The sequence below is a fragment of the Poecile atricapillus genome, chromosome 19 (assembly GCF_030490865.1).
Source record: "Poecile atricapillus isolate bPoeAtr1 chromosome 19, bPoeAtr1.hap1, whole genome shotgun sequence".
Taxonomy (NCBI): domain Eukaryota; kingdom Metazoa; phylum Chordata; class Aves; order Passeriformes; family Paridae; genus Poecile; species Poecile atricapillus.
The window spans coordinates 2205287-2222845 of NC_081267.1; the positions used below are offsets into that span (position 1 = coordinate 2205287).

The window sequence follows — 17559 nt, forward strand, 5'->3', positions numbered from 1 at the left end:
TAGCATAGCTAGGATCTTGGAATGCTCATGGAAGAGACAGGTTGATGCAGGAGAATTGTTCCCTGTGGGTTTGTTAAGCTGTGGATCTAGTCTCTGGGGAAGCAAACATAAAGTTAGCATAGTGCTGGGATGTCTGCCTTCTGTTTTATCTCTGTTACTGATTTCCTGGCTCCTTCAGATATGACCCTGTTCATCTGTTCAGATGCATCTGAGCTGCTATTGCAGATTGTCATGCCTGGTGTAGTGGCACTTCTCCAGAGTGATAAATTTCCTTCTTATAAGACACACATGTCCTGTATGAAGAGGCATTTAAACTTGGAAGTAGTGTCCCTTTCCCCACAAAGCAATGAGACCTGTGTGCCTGGGAAGCCATCTGAAGGTAGATCAGATACATCTCATCCTTGGTTTTCCTGAGTGAGCACTGTCGAGAATGTTACTCGCAGATTGTCTCCTGTAATGATTGTCATGAGGTCCACGTTGTTTTTCAGAGCCTCATGATTTTCTAGTTGGAAATCACATCATTAGGGATGCTCCTCGAGATGTTTTGCTCTCCATTAAGTGATGGTATTATCACCACCAAGTTCTAATTTGGTTTTATTTTCCAGGGTGAAGTCTACCTCTGAGGGACGCCTCCTACACCGTGCAAAAGCCCAGGTCACATTACCTCCAGCTGTGGAAGAAACGGAGCCGCTCCAGAAGCTTTACGATCTCCTGGAAGCCAAGGGGTTTCAGACACGGCTGGAAGGAGTGGCATTCCTTCTCGAGCTGTGCAAAACCCGCCCCCAGCTCATCTCCACTAACATTGTCCAAGTATGTAGGGTATCTTCATTGTTCCTTTCCTTTAGCTCCTTTCCCAAGCCTGGAGCAGTGAAGTTCATTCCGTGTGTCTTAGCACTACATCCTGGCAGTTTGGGCCAGACTGGTCCCTCTTACACAGACAAATTTCATTCAGGTCCAGGCTTCAGAACAAGTTCTTTCAGTCCAGCTGTGTTTGTTGGGCAGGTGCCTATTGATGCTGTTCATCAGATGATGACAGAGTTTGCTGCTGCTGTAGCTTCAGTTGTCTCCTACTCCCAGCTGGGTTAAGTGAAGGGAATAGCGGCACTGAAAGCATGGCAATTATTCTCTTGATAAAAAATGGTTTATCATGAGGAAGAGTAGAATCAGGCTGGGTTGGTTTAAACCCATCTTTTTTTAAAGGATGTTTCTGTAAACTTCACCTTGTCTTGCACAAGGACAACTCTGGGTTGTTTTTTTTCCCTTTCTCCAGAAATTGGTGCCTGATAATGTGGCTGTCAAGGGACTGAACCTACTGTAATGAGAACTGTACAGCACATTAAATTTCAGAAGCCTACGTGTTAGTTAGACAAATGGTGTGGTTCCTGGAAGAGTTGATCAGAGCCCTGCACATCTCCAGACACAGAGATAGAGAAAGGGAAAAGAAAACATAGACCTCCCCCAGCCATAGTTTTGGCAATATCAAAATTACCCTCAGTACTTGAGGCAAGTGTACAGAAAAATGAGCACTGTAAATATCTGGTTCCATACTTCTAAAGCAAAGGTCATCTTTTTGAATTAATAAATGGAATTAATTTAATGATTTACAGGCGGAGGGAAACACCATAGGAATTATTCTGTCCCCACCCAAACCGCTTCAAAATAGATGAAAATCTTTCAGCCAGCATGAGGTTGTGCAACCACTCCAGTGAGTGGTCCCCAGGAAAACAGTGAAATTGTGCAAGCGAGTGCTGACCTGTCCAAAAGGATCACATCCATCTTTTACATTGCTGAGTGTGCATGTCCACATCCCCTCTTCAAACAAGGACATTGTAATCCAGCTGTCATTTTGTTTGTTCTCTCCACAGATTTTTGATTATTTTGTCCTGAGAATATCTGACAGCCACAAGAGGGTGAAGCAGAAGGCACTGGATGTGCTGGCAGAAATAATAGGCATCCTGGAAGATACCTTGAGCCCAGTGATCATCCATTTGGTGGAAGGAATTACAAACAACTTGAACTCAAAGGATCCCGGGGTTCATTCTGCAGCTGTGAAAGCTCTGGAAGAAGCCATTTCTCATTTAGGTAAGGCTGACTCCTGACATGGACTCTCCTTAGCTGTGTCTCTGCCTCTCCCACACAAGAGAATGCTGAGAGCCTTGATAGCTCTTGTTGTCTGTGGAACGCTGCAGCCGACATCCACCAGAAGCTGTGGAGCTGCAGTCCTTACACACCAGTCCCCCAACAGGCTTGAATGTGCATCAGCATTTCCCAAAGGTCCCAGGAGCCCTTGGCTCTGTGCTGCTTGTCTGAAGAGGAAGTCCTGGACTACAGCTTTGCTAGAATTCAGGACCAAGGGGGTTTTGGAGTTTGCTTGGGCCCCATTTGACTTCCCAAATGAATAGCTTTGCTGTTGGCATGGAGGGGCACAGGCCCATCAGAGCTATGGCAGAACAGCCTCCTGGGAGGCTCTGCATTATAGGCATTAGCTGCCCATTTCCCACCTTTCTTCTTTGGCTTCTTTTTTCAAAGGAGAACTTTTGATTCACCAAGTTCATTTCCTTATAACAAACAGGTAGAAATCCAGGTGTCAATGATGCCTTGTTCCACATGTTGTTTTGCATGGTGCAAGATGGCTGTAGCAAAGCGCTACCTAGGCAAGGGCTGCTGCAAATTCCTTTGCCACACAGATTTATGTCAGCTCTGAAAACGCCGCACTGGGGAATATGCGTGAGAAATGAAGTGTTAAAAAGGCAGGTCTTCCAGGGCAGTTTCCACTTTCTCCACCTCAGCTGCTCTGTGAGCTCATGAACTGCCTGACTCAGTGCCTTTCTGTGTTCCAAGTATGGGGAGCACATTTATGCTCTGGGATGCAAACCCTTTTCCCACTTTACACGTGACTGAACTCTTGAGGTCTCTGATGTGAAATGTTTAACGTAGCTCCTGGTAGAGCAGACAACTTTGGATCTACAGTTGTGCAAGGAGAGCTTTTTTTTGGGGGATTAAAAACCCTCCCTAGGAGGCTGGAAGGAAAGAAGAAATGCATTCAAAAATCAGCAGAAATTGACTTTATTTTATAAAATAAGGGCTTGCCCCTACCCTTTCCCACCTCACTGTCCTTTCTCCTATGACCTCCGAAGAGTGAGCAGAAACGTGTGTTTCTCTTGTAGATAAAGTATCACTGATGAAAGAGTTTGGCCACCAATGGAGTCAACTGAGTGGCCAAGCTCTGCTGGATGTCACAGAGCGTATCACAGGTATGGCCAACCCTTCTAAGCCAAGAGGTCTTCCAAGGGAGAATGTACAGGGAATGCCTGTGAATAGACAGTAGAGTAGCTCCTCCAAATCAGGACCTGCTGAGCTTGTCCCTCCTGCCCAACACCCATGGCAGGTGTATTGGGCAGGTTTTCCTGGCTGCTGCCGTGGTGTGCAGCATCTGAGACGGGGGCAGTGCTGGGCCTCGTGGCTGAGCTCTCACTGGGGCATCTCAGAAGCCACCTTCAGGAAAGGGAAGGGCTAAAAATACCCTAGCTGGCTCCTCTCTTGGAAGTTCAGGGGCATCTGTGACCCTTGAGGGAAAGTGGTGGCAAATGCTGTTTCAGGGGATCAGTGTGTTTTGTCCTCACAGAATCCTTGTTTTGCTCTTGGAAGGTTTTGAGGCTGAACCCTGCAGGGCCTGGGGCTCTCAGCTTAGCTCAAAAGTCAACACACATATTAGAGGCACAGATTTAGTGCAAGGGTAGCCTTTGTGGGCAGAGGGGCAGAAGCAGAGTGCTGAGGCTCCCTGCCTGTGCTGTCAAAGTGGCCTTGGGCTGAGCATTTCAGGGAGTGCAAACAGTGTCTTCCTATGTCAGCGCTGTCCAAAATGCTACAAATGCAGCTGCTAATTGATTCCTCAGAGGAGCTTGCTATGGCAGCAACAGACAAGGAATGGAAACATGATCATCTCAATATATAGTAGAGAAGATGATTTATGGCCTTGCTTAAACTGGGGCTAAATCCACCACTAATTCTGCCAGCATCTTTAAATGCAAGGTTTAATACACTTTGTGTCTTCATTGTGGATCTCAAACGGGCATGTTCAGCGATTGGGAATGTCAAAGACATGTTAAAGAGCAGTTGAATAAAGTAGATCTCCAGGAATAGGGAGTTTAGTTTTGCAGTTAGTTTGATCTCTTTTTCAAATGAAGGAATTAAACATAAATTAGGGCTACTTTAGAAAGAGCAGATGCGCTCTCTGAGATTTAGTAGGAACACACAGCTCTTTCTCTTCTCAACTTCCATACTGACCAAGGTCTTTAATTGCATTTAAACTCAAGTGAATCCCCATTTTAAATATATACCATAACCCTTTTCCCACTTAGAAGCATTGGTTTTGGGTACTTCCAAGAGCTGTTGAAGTGTTGATGATTGCTGGTGAATTAACACCATAGAGAAAATGAAGTCTCTTCCACCACAGTATAATAAATGGCTCCTACACAACATTTTGCCTGTTTAGAAAATGAGAATGGTCTCCAGACCATTTCAGCTTTTGATCTCTCAGACATATCTTCCATGCAAGATACCTGTTGGTAGTCAATTTTTGCCTGTGTTTGATATAGCTCAGTTCAGAAAACGAGCAGAGAGGATGCCTCAAACACAATGTCAGAAAACACTCATGTTTTGGTTAAATTGCAGTCCCCTGGGTAACAGTTTTCTCTCTCTCTTCCTCTATTTCAGGGCACATTGTAAGGAAAAATGCCATTCACATTCAGGAGGGGAAATGCCATTAAAATGTGGAGATGCTCAGATGCCATGGCAATGGGGTCTGGGTCATTATCTAAGACACCCTGGGGTTTGGAACAGCTGTTTGTTGGAAGGCACAAAAGCATTCTGCCAATGACACCAGCCAGTCACTGATGTTTCTACTCCAAGTGTCAAGCAGCACCCACCTCTGGTGGGCTGAAGTTTCGAAGTGTGGTCTAATACTGCCCTTTGCTGTGTGCCACTGAGCAAAGGGAAGAGCCAGATTAGACTTTTGGCACTTGACATTAGAGGTCACAAAAATGGAATCATCCTTTTTACTAGGAATCCCACATTTGCTTCTCTACGGTGCATGTCCAGATTTTCAGTGTGGGTTTAGACAACATCTTAATGGAAATAAAAGGCAATTTGTCATATTCAGGCATTGTCCCTGCAGAAACAGATCATAAAGTAGTTTAGTAGAAGTAGAAAGTCTGCCACAGCTACAAGGCCCTGCTTGGAGAAATTAGTCCTGGGGAGTTGGTGGTTCTGTTTCTGGGAGGATCAGCTGCTTTGCCCATTTCTGGCTCATGGGAGACTGTGTGCTCTTTCTCTGATCTTAGCCAGAGAGGCTTCCAAGAGGCAAAACTTAGAAATAGATCCTTGTCTGCATTAAGGTTGGTGGTTAAGAAGCTTGTGTCACTCTCCCGGCAGCGCTTGTGGAATGGGTTTATCCCAGGAGCCCTGAAGTCGTCCAGCGCTACGCCCTGCCCGTGCTCTGGTCCTTCCTGGGGAACAAGGCGCTGCCTGTGCGAAGCGCCAATGTCCGCACTGTGGTCACCAAGCTTGCCTCTGCCCTCTACAAGGTGATGGGCACCAAGCTAAGGAAGTGTGCTGCCAGCCAGCCTCCACATGTGCGGGAAAACCTCTCCAGCATCTTGGGCTGGTGAGGAACTGATGCTCTCCAGGAAGCTGACGAAGAGCTGAGTTGGACACCTCCAGATGTGAGTTCTTGGCTGTGCAAAAACAATGAAATCCTGAGGAAGGGTTTGCATCCGCCCCCACTCTCTCCACTGCCCTTCCTAGTCAAGGCATGGGGGGCCTGAAGCAACTCCTAACTGAGGACAAGATGAAGGCTGAGCAGGGCTCAGCCTCACACACAGGTGAGGGGTGGGGCTGGGCCGCTCTCTGGCAGGAGGAAGGGTCTTGTGCCAGCCTAGAGAGCCTGTGCTCATCCCCAGGGAACAGTTCTGCCCTGCATGTGCCCCCTGCAATGAGCTGTGCTGCTGCCAGTGCCCCATGTAGCTGTAGGGCTGCTCAGCTGTGGGGCAGGGCCAGGAGCAGGAGGCTGCATGTGCAGCTGAGCCATGGCTGCACAGCCCAGGGCTCTGGGCTCCCTGCTGTCCCAGGCCAGCCCAGAGGCCAGGCTGTTCCTGTGGTAGCTCTGTGCAAGTGGGGCAGGGTGTCCCCTGGCCTGCCTCAAGTGGCTGCAGGCAGGAGCATGTTTCCCTGTGCAGCTGTTTAGAAGTTTGCAGGAAATGTGTCCCATTAATTAATGCCTTAGTCTTTAGAGTTAGTTATGTAGGATATAGTATAGAGATAGTAGTATAGTATAGGGATATAGTAGAGTAGGGATGAAGTGTTCTGATATTTTAATGTACATTTGAGGATACATTTTGATTGTATTTTTTAAATTGTGAACACATATTTTAATTCTTTATATATATTTTTGTAGATACAGTGTTTTTTTTTAATGTTATGTAAGTTAAATTTTAAAAAAAAACAAGCAGAGAATGTGAGACTAGGACCTGCTAGGCTAGAGGAGATGTGCTGAGGTTATGGGAGTACAGCTCACTTGATGTCCCAGTGACTCACCACATTCTTTCCTCGCTGGGCCTCTCACCTTTGAGACTGGCTCTGAGAGCAAAGGGGGGTAGAAGAAGCGCGCAGCTTGTGTTGAAAGAAAACTCACCCCCCGTGCATCCTGCTCCTGGATTGTGCTCTCTGCAGCACGGACAGACAGCGGGACAGAGCTTCTCTTTGGCTTTTAGTTAGTTTTAGCTAGCTGAGGCAGAGGAGTTCCCTGGACCTTTTTTTTCTTTTTTTCCTGGATCTGTGCAAACCTGCTTTGGACTGAAAAACACCCAGACAAACCCTGGGAGCTCAAGCCCTTGGCCCACCGGGGCCTGGGCCTCAGCACTATCCAGCGCCAAAAGGACTGAGAAGAACCTGAGCAATCCCAACTACACCACCTGAAAAGGACTTTTCTTCCTAGATTCGCCATCCCATTGAACAGCAAGAGGTTTTATTGTTCAATATTGCTCAATTTCTGTTAAATAAACAGCTTTTTCCACTTCTCTCCAAGGAAATTATTTTTCCCGGACCAGTTGAGGGGAGTGGTCATTTGAATTTTTTTCCCTGGGGAAACCCCCATTTGGAGCTTTTCTCCCAAATCTACCCTAAACTAAGACAGGGGACAATAGACCCAAAAGATCCTGTATAGTCAAAAGTTTTCGACCTACATGTATTCTGTGCTCACAAAAGGCCTGAGCAAAGAAACAAAGAGAAGTGTGCCCAAATCCCAAAGCTTTGCTCCTTTGCAATCTCACACCGATCTGGCTCAGAGGTGTCTTCAGTCACAATTTCATAGGTAAGAAGAGCACGTGGGAAAAGATGCACTGCTTTGGAAAAGTATCTGAATGGATATTTATCCAGGAGAGCAGTTCAACAGTCTTGTTTGCTACTTGTTTGCAGAAGGATGAGTGGATGTGAGGCCAACAACCAGTGATGAGGGTTCCTCAAATCTGTCTGTACTCCTGGGTGCCATTCAGCCCAGAGCAATGGGATAATCCCAAAGTGCATCTCACACACATTCTGCCTCCAAGAAAAGCTTGGCCTCACTTACTAGAGTCAAAGAAATAGAAGAGTAATAAAATGGGCAATTAAACTTGTCACTCTAGAATGACTCTCCTGCTTTTCAGTGTCAACCGAGGTTGTACCTAATGCTCCCACAGCTTGTTACAAACAAGTGTTTGAGATTGCTTAAAAGTTTTCCAGCAAGGTTATTGGTAAAAACCAGATTGAATATGAAACAATAGCTCAACAAAATTCATTGGCAACATTCACACTCTTACTTACGAATCAGTTAAGGCAGAACAAGGAAAAAAGCAACAAACAAAATGCAGTCAATGAAAGCAGAAATGAACCAAGAACTATCTTTGTGTGTGTGTGTGTGTGTGTGTATGTGTTTAGGTGTGTTTAGGTGTGTTTGACAAAGGAACATAAAGGACAAGGATAAAAAGGAACATGGCCTAAAAGCTTAACAGCACTCAAGCTTAACAGTAGTTAAACTGGAGCCTCCAGGAGTGGGGGTATCGGCCCAGGATCCATTGTTGATGGGCGATCCTGCGAGTGCAGCAAGCGTCAGAGCTCGCTGGCTCTGAGAGGCCCCACTCCGAGGGCGGTTGCTGCTGGCAGCCACTGTGGTCCAGGAGAGCTCCAAGGGCCTCCTTTGGACCGCTGTTCATGGGCCACAAGAGAGTGGGCCTCAGTCATAAAATGCTTCATCGTGGCCGCACTTTGGGTCAGCAGCCGGCCTTTGAAAGTGCGAGAAGAAGGATGTTATGCCATTCAGGCAAGAAAAGTAATTTCCCAGGCTGTTCATAGAAAACCCCAGGAGCTCGTTAGACAGCACAAGTTCCTGGCGGCGCTCAGTGTTTCTGATAAGCTCAAGAGGAGCTGAGCCCAAGGGCTGTTCAGCAAGGCCAAGGACTAACCAGCGTTTCTTAGGTCATCACAGTGTGGCCTGACAAGGCTGGGGGGATTCAGCACCACAATCTGAAGCATGAAGTTTTGATGTAGGGTAAAAAGCCGTGGCCCAGTGGGAGTGGGCTGTTTCCTCAGGCCTGTGGGAGAATCACTGTGCAGATCCTTGTGCTACTGATTCCATCTCTCCCCACTTTTCCAAGTTCTTGGAGGCAAGGTCACTTAGGCTAGACACACAGATCACAAGAAGCGCTCTTCTGTTTTTCTGCACAATGAATTAAAGTGAGATTACAAGTCGTTGTCAGAGCAGACACGACACAAAGAAACTTCTTCCAAATTTTTTAATTGTGCTCATACATAGCATTTTTATAGCCTTCTGACCTCATAATGCATCCCATCTCATTGGCCATCATCACACCACCCCTCAAGTCCATTGGTCTAACCACTGTTTTGAGAAAGCATCCCCAAAAATCAAAACTACAGATAAATCCTGTTTTTCCATGGTGTTCTTTGCAGCATAGATGTTCTTTGTTTCCTTCTACCTTTATCTTCACTCTCTTCTTCTCATGGACACACAGGAATCTTGCTGGCTTCCTCTTTCTGTCAACTCCTTAGTCTGACCCCCAGCCCACTGTGGGCCCTGTCCACAATTGCACATCCAAAATTGTGTACTTGTATGGGCAAACTGACTGATCTGAGGAATTTCTGGAGCAGCAAACTTGTTTCCTCAAATATTAACTGTGCAAGGCATGGAGCACAGAGAAAGGATTTAATGGCAAAAGCATCGCCCATGCAATGATCTTTTGACAAATTCTGCCCCGAGCTTTCTCTAGGAGGATCTGAAAGGCTCAATGTCCCCAGCAAAAGCTCCTGCAATGGCTGCACGCCAGCAGAGCAGGGCTCTCAGCTGTGAAACAAGTGCTGCCACAAGCAGCAGCTTGGCCAGGGCAGCAAATCAAGAGGTGGGAAGGAGCTGATCTGAAGGCCAAACCTCCTCAGCTCCTTCTAAAGGGGCTGCAACAGTTCCTCATTCCAATGAGGTGGAGTGCTGGACACCACAGCTCTGTGTGAGGACTGGACACAAGGTTGCTCCCGCTGAGTGCTGTGATGGTTTCTGCAGGAGCTGTGGGCTCCGGAGTGTGCCAGACACAAGGAGGAGAGAAGGAGCCAAGTGCACTGACAGACACACCTTTGCCTTGAGCATAACCCGGCCTTGCCCAAACACACTGAAAGCTTTCCCCTTTGGCCCATGGCCGGAAACGTCAGGTCAGCTGTTTGACAACTCAGGTTGGTTTGGTGTCAAGGAATTTCCCTCAGAAATACTGGGTTTGTCTTCCTCTGTGCCTTCTTCTCAGCAGCCTTGGGGATGTTCCTGTGTGAAGCCACCTGTCTCACGCAGTTTGAGACCTCTGAAAACAGCAGACTCTGGAATAAGTCATTTCCTTGAAAGTGTTCCAACCATCCCTTTCCAGCAATAAGAAATGAATACTAAGAGATGGAAGTGGAAAAAACCCAACAGTTTACTAACAAACAGAATGCCAACAAAGCAAGGAAAAAAGTGAGTAACTTTTAGATATCAAACTGTCAGACCTCATCGTCCCCCCACTGGAACAAAGACCCAAAATGCCAAAGGAAAATCCCCCCATGATATGCATTACAAAGTGGAGCCAGGTTCTCTCTCAGGAAAAACAGGAGCTATCACAGAGCTGTTCAAGGGTGTCCTGGGGTGACTTTATGATACTGGTATCCCCAATCGTCTGGTTTATGTTATATATTAAGCTCTGTACCTTTAAGACTGGCTCTGAGAGCAAAAGAGGGGGAAAAAGAAGCCGCAGTTTGTGTTAAAGAAAATATAACTCCCACACATCTCGCTCCTGGACTGTGTTGTCTGCAGCACAGACAGACAGCGGGACAGAGCTTCTCCCTGGCTTTTAGTTAGTTTTAGCTAGCTGAGGCAGAAGAATTCCCCGGACCTTTGGTTTTTTTTTCCTTTTTCTTGGATCTGTGCAAGCCTGCTCTGGACTGAACACCCAGCTAAACCCCGGGAGCCCACGCCTGTGGCCCACCAGGGCCTGGGCCTCGGCACTTTTCCAACGCTGGAGAGACTGATAAGAAACTGAGCAAGCCGAGCTACACACCACATGAAAAGGACTTTTCTTCCTAGATTTGCCATCCCATCGAACAGCAAGAGGTTTTATTATTTAATATTATTCAATTTTCTGTTAAATAAACAGCTTTTTCCACTTCTCTCCAAAGAAACTTTTTCCCTTTCCCGGACCGGTTGGTGGGGAGGGGCATTTCCCTGGGGAAATCCCCATCCAGAGTTTTCCTCCCTAATTTGCCCTAAACTAAGACATATACAGCTTTTGGCGCCCAACGTGGGGCGAGAGAAAGTGGAAAAACCTGTACTGATTGTTAGTTGTATTTTTGGTTGTATTTATTCTGTGTTAAGATAAAGCAGTCAGTAGCCATGTTGTTTGGATACATAATATCTCTCGGGGTGGAAGCCTTCATGTCGATCTGGTCCCTAGAATTTTTTGAGGTTTTAATACTTGTCTTTTCCCTCTTTCACAATAGAGGGGCATGGATTAGAATAGTTATTGTGCTGGGCTTGGTGATAATTATTTGTAGGAAGTTTATAGAACTACTGAAGTTTCTGTCAGGTATGTTTGGCTTATGGTTTCTTCGCCCGACCCTGCCTCCCAGTCCCAGTAGCACATTTTGGGAGTTTATTGGTAATTGTACCCAGTTTGTTAGAGGAAGAGCAGGGGATGAGGCTTTTCAGCCTTTTCTTTCCTTTTTCTCCTTTGAATCTGTTATGTCCCTCTTTGAGAATATCCAGTTTCCCCTGAGTGTTAAGGATACTACTTTCCTGGTAGTTCAGCTGTTAAGCTTCCTCTATATGGCCTGTAACTTCTCTAGAGTGAGGGCTGAGATATCCAGAGGAGCCAATGAAACCCCTGTCCCAGAAGTAGGCTCAGGTGTGAAAAATCCTGAGTGGAGTAGAGAATGGGAAAGAATTGGCCGAACTCTGGAGGAATTTTCTGATTCCCCAGCCTGGGAATTTTCACATGAACAAATTCAGAACCCAGATGAAGTAGGGAAATATCTGGAAGAGAATTGCTGTGATGATTCTAAGAAGAAAAATTTCATTGCAATAAGCTGGGCCCTAGTGTATGCTTATCGCACGCTGCTAGATACTGTAGGGCAGGCAGATAAATCAGCAGCTACCCCAGTCACTCAGGCTGCAGCCAAGCCAGCAGCCAAACCAGACAGTGAGCCTAAGCCAGTGGCCACACCAGACAGTGAACCTAAGCCAGTGTCTGTTGCTCCTACCACGAGAGGTATGAAATTCAAAACCAAAACCGATCGGCCAGTAGATGATGATAATGGCGATGAGGGGGAAGGACCCTCAAGACCAGCAACTGATCAAAAATCAGAAGGCGCTGGTGAACCTTTCTCCCTGAAAGACCTTCGTGGCCTGAGAAAAGATTACACTCGACGACCTGATGAATCTATAATTAGTTGGTTAGTCCGTCTGTGAAATGCTGCAGGTGAAGCTACAGTTCTGGATGGCACTGAAGCGAGGCATCTGGGATCCCTGTCACATGATCCGGTTATCGATCAAGAAGTGATGAGGGGGGCTGACCCTTACAGTCTCTGGGAACGAGTCCTAAGAAGTGTGGCACAAAGATATCTGTGTGCAGACGATCTCTATATACAGCAAACTCGTTGGAAAACCATAGAACAAGGGATTCAGCGCTTGAGAGAAATGGCAATAGTAGAGATTGTCTTCGTGGGTGACTTAGGTACTAGAAATCCAGATTTGGTGCCATGTACATCTGTGATGTGGCGAAAACTTGTTCGACTTGGGCCACAAGAATACGCTTCTGCTTTAGCAACAATGAAGCGGGATGACCGAGAGGAGACTGTGCTGGATATGGCGAAGAAACTTCGAACATATGCAGATACCGTGCATGGCCCCATGCAGGCAACAATTGCAGCTGTGAGAACAGATATGCGAAACCTCCAAGACAAAATGGAAGAGAATTTCAAGAAACTCAAGGAAGATCTTCTTCCAGTCTCGGCAGTACAGTCCAAGAGCCCCGGGACCCAACGCAGAAATTCCCCAGATAGAGAGAAAAAGCTACGAGCTGAGCTGTGGTTTTTCCTACGTGACTGTGGAGAAAACATGAAAAGATGGGATGGAAAATCTACTGGTGCTCTGGCACAACGAGTGCGTGAATTAGAAGACAGCAAGACTCAGGGGGGATACTCCACCAAAAAGAAAGCCGCTCCAGTAGCCTGTAGTCAAACTGACAAGTATGATGATGACATGTCTGATTCCCTTGAAAGAACCTCCAAGACATATACCCAAGGAAAGAAGGATAACCAGGCTTAGAGGGGCCCTGCCTCTAGCCAGGTAAAGGCTAGGGAAAACCGTGTCTTTTGGACTGTGTGGATTCGTTGGCCTGGCACATCTGAACCACGAAAATATGAGGCCTTGGTTGACACTGGTGCCCAGTGCACCCTAATCCCATCAAAATATGTAGGGGCAGAATCTGTTTCTATTGCTGGTGTGACAAGGGGATCACAGGACTTTACTTTAGTGGAAGCTGATGTGAGCCTGACTGGAAATGAGTGGAAGAAACACCCCATTGTGACTGGCCCAGAGGCCCCGTGCATTTTGGGCATAGACTACCTCCGAAGTGGGTATTTTAAGGACCCAAAGGGGCTTAGGTGGGCATTTGAGATAGCAGCTGTAGAGACAGAGGGTGTCCAGCAACTGAACACCTTGCCTGGACTGTCAGAGAACCCATCTGCAGTAGGACTCCTGAAAGTAGAAGAACAGCGAGTGCCAATTGCCACCTCGACGGTGCACCGCCGGCAGTATAGAACAACTCGAGATGCTGTGATCCCCATCCACAAGATGATCCGAGAGCTGGAGAGCCAAGGGGTGGTCAGCAAAACCCACTCACCCTTCAACAGCCCCATCTGGCCTGTGCGTAAATCTGAAGGAGAATGGAGATTGACTGTGGACTATCGTGCATTGAATGAAGTAACTCCACCGCTGAGCGCTGCCGTGCCGGACATGCTAGAGCTCCAGTACGAGCTGGAGTCCAAAGCAGCAAAGTGGTATGCCACTATTGACATTGCCAATGCATTTTTCTCCATTCCCCTGGCAGCAGAATGTAGGCCTCAGTTTGCTTTCACGTGGAGGGGAGTGCAGTACACCTGGAACCGACTGCCCCAGGGGTGGAAGCACAGCCCCACCATCTGCCATGGACTGATCCAGGCTGCCCTGGAAAAGAGTGAGGCTCCGGAACATCTGCAGTACATTGATGACATCATTGTTTGGGGAAAGACGGCTGAAGAGGTCTTTAAGAAAGGAGAGAAAATCATCCAAGTTCTCCTGAAAGCCGGTTTTGCCATCAAGAAGAGCAAAGTTAAGGGACCAGCTCGTGAGATTCAGTTTCTGGGGGTAAAGTGGCAAGATGGACGGCGTCAGATCCCTACTGATGTCATCAACAAGATCACAGCAATGTCTCCACCAGCCAACAAGAAGGAAACACAAGCTTTCCTAGGTGCCATAGGTTTTTGGAGGATGCACATTCCTGAGTACAGTCAGATTGTGAGCCCTCTTTACCTGGTCACCCGCAAAAAGAACACTTTCCAGTGGGGCCCTGAACAACAACAAGCCTTTGCTCAGATTAAGCAGGAGATCGCTCATGCAGTAGCCCTTGGCCCAGTCAGGACAGGACCAGATGTGAAGAACGTGCTCTACTCTGCAGCCGGGAGCCATGGTCTGTCCTGGAGCCTGTGGCAGAAAGTGCCTGGGGAGACTCGAGGCCGACCACTGGGATTCTGGAGCCGAAGCTACAGAGGGTCCAAAGCCAACTACACTCCCACAGAGAAGGAAATCTTAGCTGCCTATGAAGGAGTTCAAGCTGCCTCAGAAGTGATTGGCACAGAAGCACAACTCCTCCTGGCACCCCGACTGCCAGTGCTGGGGTGGATGTTTAAAGGAAAGGTTCCCTCTACCCACCACGCCACCGACGCTACATGGAGCAAGTGGATCGCCCTCATCACGCAGCGCGCCCGTATTGGAAACCCAAATCGCCCTGGGATTTTAGAGATAATTACAAACTGGCCTGAAAGTGAAAACTTTGATCTCACTGATGAAGAGGAGCAGGAACAAATGACACGGGCTGAAGAAGCTCCACCATATAACCAACTTCCAGCAGAAGAAACACGCTACGCTCTGTTCACTGATAGTTCCTGTCGCATCGTAGGGATGAACCGGAAGTGGAAAGCAGCCGTATGGAGCCCCACACGACAAGTCGCAGAGGCCACTGAAGGAGAAGGTGGATCAAGCCAACTTGCTGAACTCAAAGCTGTTCAACTGGCCCTGGACATTGCTGAAAGAGAGAAGTGGCCAAAACTCTATCTCTACACTGATTCATGGATGGTAGCCAATGCTCTGTGGGGATGGCTGGAAAAGTGGAAAAGAGCCAACTGGCAACGCAGAGGAAAGCCAATCTGGGCTGCTGATGAGTGGAAAAACATCGCCACCAGGGTAGAGAAACTGTCTGTGAAGGTCCGTCATGTAGATGCCCATGTCCCCAAGAGTAGGGCTAATGAAGAGCACCGAAACAATGAGCAGGTGGATCAGGCTGCAAAGATAGAGGTGTCAAAGATAGACTTAGATTAGCAACACAAGGGAGAGTTGTTCCTAGCTCGATGAGCCCATGACGCCTCAGGTCATCAGGGTAGAGATGCCACCTATAAGTGGGCACGAGACCGAGGGGTGGATCTAACCATGGACAGTATTTCCCAGGTTATCCATGACTGTGAGACGTGTGCCACGATCAAGCAGGCCAAGCGGTTGAAGCCCCTCTGGTACGGTGGGCGGTGGTCCAGATACAAGTATGAGGAGGCCTGGCAGATTGACTACATCACACTGCCCCAAACCCGCCAAGGAAAGCGCTACGTGCTCACGATGGTAGAAGCCACCACTGGATGGTTGGAAACCTACCCTGTGCCTTATGCTACAGCCCGGAACACCATCCTGGGACTTGAGAAGCAGGTCCTTTGGAAGCACGGCACCCCTGAGAGGATTGAGTCAGACAATGAGACTCATTTCAAGAATAACCTTATAAACAGCTGGGCTAGGGAACATGGCATTGAGTGGGTGTACCATATCCCCTACCATGCACCTGCTGCAGGGAAAGTGGAGAGGTACAATGGACTGTTAAAGACTACCTTGAAAGCATTGGGTGGGGGATCTTTCAAAAATTGGGAGCAGCATCTAGCAAAGGCCACCTGGATAGTTAACACCCGAGGTTCCACCAACCGAGCAAGCCCAGCCCAATCCGAGGCCCTGTATATAGTAGACGGAGACAAAGTCCCAGCGGTACATCTCAGAGGTTTGTTAGGAAAGACAGTTTGGATCAATTCTACTTCGAGTGCAAACAAACCCATTCGTGGAGTTGTTTTTGCTCAGGGACCGGGTTGCACATGGTGGATAATGCAGAAAGATGGAACAACACAATGTGTACCTCAGAGAGATCTGATGGTTGGGTGAAGATCGTGAATTAATTCCCTTGTCTGTATAATGTATGTGTTGTAGAGTTAAAATATATATATATATTAATTTTGATAATAAGTTGACGATATGGGGATAAGGGGTGGAATGTCCTGGGGTGACTTTATGATACTGGTATCCCCAATCGTCTGGTTTATGTTATATATTAAGCTCTGTACCTTTAAGACTGGCTCTGAGAGCAAAAGAGGGGGAAAAAGAAGCCGCAGTTTGTGTTAAAGAAAATATAACTCCCACACATCTCGCTCCTGGACTGTGTTGTCTGCAGCACAGACAGACAGCGGGACAGAGCTTCTCCCTGGCTTTTAGTTAGTTTTAGCTAGCTGAGGCAGAAGAATTCCCCGGACCTTTGGTTTTTTTTTCCTTTTTCTTGGATCTGTGCAAGCCTGCTCTGGACTGAACACCCAGCTAAACCCCGGGAGCCCACGCCTGTGGCCCACCAGGGCCTGGGCCTCGGCACTTTTCCAACGCTGGAGAGACTGATAAGAAACTGAGCAAGCCGAGCTACACACCACATGAAAAGGACTTTTCTTCCTAGATTTGCCATCCCATCGAACAGCAAGAGTTTTATTATTTAATATTATTCAATTTTCTGTTAAATAAACAGCTTTTTCCACTTCTCTCCAAAGAAACTTTTTCCCTTTCCCGGACCGGTTGGTGGGGAGGGGCATTTCCCTGGGGAAATCCCCATCCAGAGTTTTCCTCCCTAATTTGCCCTAAACTAAGACAAAGGGGCAGATGAAAGCTCCGTGGCTCCTCTGGCATCGAGTTTCTCCCAATGGCAGAGCTCTGCGGAACAGTCACAGCAGGTGAAGCAGCTGGGCTGGAGCCCCTCGGTGTCTTTTCTCCCTGGCACGGCTCAGCTCACAGACTCTTGGGCTGAGAGCAGCGTGGTTTGTGCCAGCATGATGTCCCTGGTCTCGGACGTTATAAATAATGCAACTCCCTAGCTGGTTAAGAAAGTTAAAGTTATACCGATGTTTGTTTGTTGCGTATGATTGTACGGGTGTACGGAAACATGAGGTAGACGGTTTTGAACAATAGAAGGGGGGGTTTGAGGTTAACGAAGGCAGAGCAGAATGGAACCTTCTAGGAAAATGAAGTCTCAACCCCAGATGACGTCTGCATCCTCATTGGCTGAAGGAACGGACCAATGGAGCGTCGAGTTTTGGAAATGATTGGTGGAGGTTGCGTGATCTTAAAGACCAATCAAAGGACTGTATTTAGACCAATCAAACTGCGGATTGAAAAACGCACCAATCCGACATTGCGAGAGACTTTAAAACCTCTGGGGTGCCCAGCACCGGCTCTTCCTGAGGAACTCTGTTTCTGGAGGAAGCACCCAGCCTGTCGTGCGGCTGTAGCTCTTGATCCAGACTGCTATTTGGGGTCGGGCTTATCTCGTCCTCAGCCCTCAGTGGTTGCTCGTTTTTAAATAAACGAGTTGACTTCTGAAGAACATCTGAGCCTCA

General features: G+C 47.5%; 1 pseudogene; it reads right to left on the reverse strand.

Moving 5' to 3' along the window:
• LOC131586321 (zinc finger protein 208-like) overlaps nucleotides 1-17559 on the reverse strand; it is a 539124-nt pseudogene that overhangs the window by 293929 nt on the left and 227636 nt on the right.